Raw genomic sequence first — 7,071 nt, forward strand, 5'->3', positions numbered from 1 at the left:
TCTTATGCTGGCCTCTTTCATGATCTCTATCTGGCTGACGTCCTCTGTGTCGGTCCTCTACCCCCTGTGCGTGTGCCTTTACCCGATCAATATCCATACCTGGATGAAGAGCCACTGCCATACAACCATCAATCAAATAACGATCCAGTCCCATCACATAACGATACACTCTATCTGCCATATCAACCACAATAGTCGGCGCATATCTAGCCAACGAATCAAAATTAAGACTATACTCTCGAACGCTCCTGCCATTCTGCCTCAAATGTAAGAACCTATCAACTCTAGCTCACCTCATCTCTGGAGGCAAGAAGTGGCCAAGGAAGGCCTCCACAAACTTACCCTATACTGCTGGAGGAGCACCCTCGCCCCTAGATAACTCCCAAGACTCATACCAATTAACAGCTACATCCCGCAATCGATACGAAGCGCCGCGACTACCCGCTCGAAGCCTTGTTATTCTCAATGTACGATGCATCTGCCGAATAAACTCTTGTGGATCATCCTTGGGCTTTGACCCGAAAAACTCTGGAGGATCACAATTCAAGAAGTCACGAACCCTCAAGCTAACAGACCTATCCGCATAGTCAACTCCTGGTCCATACCTGCGAGCCCGCCCTGCCACTAGTCTGGTCAGTAACTGAACTGCATCTCTCATGGCCCTATCCTCCGCCCCTAGCTGAGGAGCTGGAGGCTCAGGTGCTGGGGCCATGGGAGCTGGCGGTGGTGCTGGCCCCTGAACTGGAGCTGCTGTTGCTCTAAGCTCTTCTGGAAGTGGCGGTGTAGCAGAGCTCGCTGACTGGACTACCTCCTCGGTGCATAGATCGGGCACGGCCCTAGTAACTCTCCGGTCTAACTAGTATCTCCTGCTTCCGATTTGCCCTTCTGGGGCCTGTCGCTTTCTTTGGAGGCATAGCTGAAAACACAATAATTTGTTAGAGAGGGATTATTCTGATAACATAGCTATATTGAACGATCTAGAGTAAGAAGGAAAAATAACATTCTAACTATCTTGTAGCTTCCTATTTATAGATGTGGTGCACAACACACCGATAAATAAAACTCTACTAGACACGGTTTATAGACACTCCGAGGATGAACTGCTCTGATACCACTTCTGTCACGACCTAAACTGATAGGCCATGACCAGTGCCCGAGCTGGACATTAGTATACGAACCTGCTAGATATAATCAGACTGAAACTAAGGACAGACTCATAGTGTCATATAACAGAATGAACCTGTCTCATGAGGAGTCACAACTAACCAAAACATAACAAAATATGCAAGCCGACAAGGCTGCCACTATATACGGGGATATCCAAAACGAACTACGTCGATATAGCTGACCAAAACATATATACAACCCACACATGTCTACAGACCTCTAAGAGTATAACAAAGAAAATATTCACGTCAGGAATAGAGGCCGTTAAGGATGTACTTGCTTTTCCTTTTTTTCGTCGAAATTGAAGATAAGCCTTTTGATTAGGGGGGTGACAACCGAGGTTTTTAAGAGAAGTTGCCATGGGCTGTGATATTTGTGGTAGCGGGGGTAGAACTCGGAAGGCTGGCCAAGGTTGTGTCCTTCCGAGCGGACGAGGTCGGCTCGGTGACCGAGGGCTTGCGTGGAGGCGGCATTGCGATAAGAGCTGAGCCAACTGATTCAGTGGTCTTCCTCTCTCCCTATTCTTTGAAACAAGACTCTTCTTCAGACTTAGGTTCTCTAGCTTCTATTCTCGGGGTACGTAGATCCACCCGTCTTCGTTTCTAGAAACAGTGTATGTTTCGCTCACCCAGCGCCAACCCGATAGCACCCATCTAGGATGGAGCTAAATCGAGTCCCCTTCAAGGCAAGTTGAGAATGCTCATTCAATGAGCATTCTCACAGAGAGTGGATCGAATCCGTATGATATACCGATTCGATCCGAGCTCTAATTGAATAAATTCAAGGGCGGATCGCGAAATCTTGGTGATCTTCTCTATCTAATCAATGGGGAGTCCGCTTTAAAATCGTCCGCCCTGCACCCATCGAGCTTAGACCTATCTTCCTTCCTTCCATAAAGAAAGGGGCTGTGAGTCTTGCCAGTTCGAAAGTGCCTTCGACGGAAGTCTTCAAATTCGCTCACATTACGATCCCTTTCCGGAAGGAGCCATGAAAGCTTCTATCGTTCCGAACTTTACGAAAGGAGGCTAGACCAAGGCAGAAAAAAGAGTTAGGCTTCAACTGATACCCCCATCTAGCGACATCTTTGGTGGACGATTCGGGCGTATCACCTAGCTAACCTCGAGAAGGAAGGAAAAAAAGTCTTAGCCCCAACGAACCGATTCATGTTCTTGACAGCTTCGACTCCACGATACCCACCCTGAGTCGACTATTGATCTGTCGCCTGAGCCCGTTTTCCTTTCGTAGAGCAGGGCACTCTTCGAATGTGGGTAGACTCCCTAGCAGTCAATAAGGCTAAACTTCCCGAAAGTGTATGTTGACGGCTTCAGCCAATTCGATTCATTCTATTCCCAAAGGCAGCTGTGAAACGGCGATTCCCCCCTTTCCATTGAAGTAGGGAGGGCGGCGAATCGGATGCTCAAAAGCGAAAAATAGGCTGCACAAAAAGAACAAAAAAGAACAAAACACGAAGGACAGACAGGAGAAAAACCACTGGATTCCATCTCACTCTCTTTCGGTCCGAAGCCGATAGGAAGTGAAAGTCGCTGAGGTAAGTTCCGATAGAGCTAGGTTCCGGGTATTCCTACCATTTTTTCTTATAGGTTACTCTTTGAACTCAACATTAAAGCACTGGAAGAGAATCGCTATCCTCTTTGGGGATTTAGGTCTATTGCTTATGTCCGATTTGCTGAGGTCTGAAGCATGAACAAAATCACCTTTGTTATGAAGGCCTAGCGAGTTAGAAAAGGGGAATCTTGTGTTCCAATAGGAGCAGAAGTGATGTGGATTATTTAAGAATCGAAGTCGATTTGCTTTATAAAAAGAAGATATCAATGAACTTCTATGAAATGGAATCTTAGATCAAAACACTATGTATGGATGGTATGAACTGCCTAAACAAGAATTCTTGAACAGTATTCATGATCTGGCATGTACAGAATGAAAACTTCATTCTCGATTCTACGTTTAACCGATCCATTCCGGATTGACCGAATTGGTACGAAAGTTGTAACATGGGAAAACCACGGAAAACACACGGGACAGGGCCCCGCCGTACCCCTGAATATACATAAGTCCATATCAGAGGATCTGTACAAAAATGACTCAAGCTCCAAAACAATCGAGCTCACCAAGCAGCTGAGCAGAAGTCCTAGGCTGGAGGATCAACAAACTGAGTGTCTGTACCTGCGGGCATGAAACGCAGCCCCCGAAGAAAGGGGGTCAGTACGGAAAATGTACTGAATATGTAAAGCATAAGAACATGAAGTACAAATGAATCATAAAAACCAGTCTCAATAATTGAATGCATCTGTGGCTAACATTTGAGAATATCTGCGTAACTCTATATGACTGAAACTGACTCTATGGTGTATGATAGGCATAGATTATAATATAACTGATAGTGCTGTGGAACGTACAGCCCGATCCATATATAATATAATAGTCCCGAGGGACGTACGGCTCGATCCATATATAATATAATAGTATCGAGGAACGTACGACCCGATCCATATATAATATAATAGTGTCGAGGAACGTACGGCCTTATCCATATATAATATATATAAATGCATGTAAAACTCGGAAAAGGATACTCTGAACTGCTCTGGTGACATAAGAAGCTAATAGGATAAGTCTCTGGGAGTTATGGACATAAAACATAGGAGGCCAACGATACAAATATCTCTACACTATCTAAGAATAGAGTCTTTGGAACTCGCTTGCTCACTGTGTTCGCTCATATAATAAGGATTATGCCAAATGGAAGAAAGGGATAGCCTTAACATACCTTGAAGCGCGTTTATTCGTCCAAAATCTACTGCCCAAGTTTGTAATCTATAACAAGGCAATAATTACGGCACAATTAGATGAAAGTCATTCTTTACTACTTATTGTAAGCTAACAAACAATCTAACGAAAATCCGGCAACATTTCCCTTATTCTTCTTACTCCGTCCCAACTCATCAACAACCCAAAATAATCACAACAATATCAACAACACACACAGCTACGAAAATCATACCAAACAGCCCCAAAAATATCATCACAAAACAACCCCCAACTTACAATAACATCTAAGTCCATATATCGCTTGTATATCAACGTTTCCTTCACGTATACACCATGTTAAACCTTTAATCCAACTTAATAACATGAATAGGAGGTCAAAATTACCTTTAACAATCAGAATCTTCAAGAATCTAGTTCCTCTTTCCAGCTGCTTGCTTAACAACACAAAGAGAACGTAGGCTACAACTTCTCTTTAACTAATCTCATGTCAAGGGGCTAGGATTTAGTTTATATGATGGCTCAATTAGAAAGGGGGTTTGGGAGAGAGCATAAGGGTTCTTGGATCTGTTTTAGGTTGTGTGAAGTGATATAGGACAAAGTGGTGACTTATATATTAAGTTTAATGGGCCTCATGGGCCGAAATATGAATGTTTGCATCGGGTCTCAACTTGCTGCTCCGCTGGCCCAACTTGCATCGACCATAACTCCTTATCCCGATATAATTTTGATGAGTGGTTTATTGCGTTGGAAACTAGACTCGATAAAATTTATTTTAGGCTTTTGAAACACCTTAAAACTCCTCATATACTAGGAGATATGCCCCCAACAATTTGGGCTAAAATCGGGTCTGAGATTTTACTGAAGTTGTTCCGATTCATTTCGTTTTGATTCATTTAACTTCTAATCCTCTTCCAACCCTCATGTAACCTCTTATACATACATATACATACTCATATACATCCATAACAATCCATACACATGTCTTGAAGGATCCGGAGAATCACAATAACCTTAAACATAACTAGAGAACTCACAAAGCTTCGACGAAACTCCAATCGCAAAAGTATATTCATATCTTTTGTCCATCTTCTATATCATTACTAATAATCTCAAATACTTTAAAAGGGCACTCACATTACCTCATATACGTACTCATAACATGATTTCAAATCCTTTAGGTTACCATGTCATGTCGGGATACTTAAGGCAACCATATATATATAACGATATTCTTACTAACTTGATTAACTTTTCTTGAACTTTCTTAACTCATTCATTCTTGTCTTAAGTCAAGTATCACGGACTCTCACGGGGTGTAACAGAACCCAAATCTACCATTCGAGTAGTAGAAGAATACAAGGGTCGGTGACGGACAGAGACCGCCGAAGTGGCCCCTATCAACTCTCGCATGCTTGTAAGAGTAAGGTCAAAAGATGAAGATGAAGATGTGGACTATGCAGACATTGTAAAAAGAGAGGTCTAGAAGTTAAAGGTGTTGGGTTTCACGAAAGTGAAGTGCGATCAAGGATGGGAAATATGAGCATGATCACTCGCTTAAATAGCCAGCGAAAGTAATCATTAGCCTTGGGGAACGAAGCAAAGTGCCCTATCAGTGAAGCGTCAGTCGGTGTCTCTGAAAGAGTGTCATCGAATGAGTGACTTGATGCATTAAATACCGACCTGACGAAGCATCTGATCGGTAGAAAATATGCACAGTCTCGATTCCAGCAAAAATTTTGGGGAAAGAGCGAATCTTCCACTTCTCGGGCTCATGAAATGATGGGCTCAAAAAGTGGGGGACTATCTGTATGGGGGTAAAAACATGTCTGGACTCAGGTACTCATTACGGCCACAGGGGTTGTCTAGCTGGTTCCCATTCTCACTAACGTCACATCAGCAATCATCGGTCAGAGTGCCACCACAAGTATATACATTGGGGGTGGTAAAAAGGTCACGTCAGATGTACCTTGGGGATTTTGAAAAGTTGAGAAGTGGTTTATATAAACCTAGCTTAGGGTAGAAGGAAGGGGTATTCAACAAAGCGCGTATTCGAGAGAGCCTTCACAGTCGAAAGCTTGGAGAAAATAGGGTATCTACACAGCTGTCCTCCATTCCACCAACTCAGATCATATCTGCAGACCTCGATCAGTGTTTTGTAGCAGAAATACATATCGAGCCATAGTCGTGTTACATCATCTGAATGTTAGCCTTAGAAAAGTCTTGTTTTGGCTTATGTAAGGGGCCTTAGGAGAAAAGAAGAGCATGATCTTCTCTCCCACACGCACATTTGTAAAACATCATTCTATTCTTAAAAGAACAGGGTATATACACAGAATCATTATTTTCTGATCATTTTTATCTGCTTTGATCATATTATATTACTTTTGTTGCTTATTAGACTGTATCACAATCTAAACTTCTCCGGAACGGGCTTAAAAAAAGAGTTATCGAGGTTAGATATGTCCCACTTGTCTTCAAACCCTTAGCAAATAAATCTCTAACTAATTTTTTGGTTAAATCCGATTTCACCGAAAAACAACGTTGAGCAGATATGCCCTTCCTTAATAGTTTTGCTCACATATACCCTTACCGTTCAATAGTTGATCTAAATATGTCCTTAATTTGACCGAAGCCCCCCCCCCCCCCCCCCCCCCCACAAAAGTTAAGCTAATTAGCTTACTAATAAACGGAAAAATACCAAATATGCCTTTAAAGTACATGAATTGAGATGATGTGTCGTTAGCTAATCATACTCATGAATGAACACTGCCGCCTGTACAATGCTTTATAAGGAGCCATACAAATACTCATATAGTAGTTGCCATTATACCAGAACTCTATAAGTGGAAAGTGTTCATCTCAATTACCTCTAAATCTATAGCACAAGCTCGTAACATGTCTGAAGAGTTTGAATGGTTCTCACAACCTGTCCATCAATTTGTGGATGGAAATTTGAATGTGGTATTAAAGTTAACTTTTGTATCCAATATTTTCAGTAATGTTTGCCATAATCTCGCTATGAATTGGACTCCTTTATCAGAGATAATTGAGATAGGGGTATCGTGCAGTCTTATAATCTCCTTAATATATAGTTGAACATACTGTTCAATAGTA

This window comes from Lycium ferocissimum, chromosome 12, assembly GCF_029784015.1.
Source record: "Lycium ferocissimum isolate CSIRO_LF1 chromosome 12, AGI_CSIRO_Lferr_CH_V1, whole genome shotgun sequence".
NCBI lineage: Eukaryota > Viridiplantae > Streptophyta > Magnoliopsida > Solanales > Solanaceae > Lycium > Lycium ferocissimum.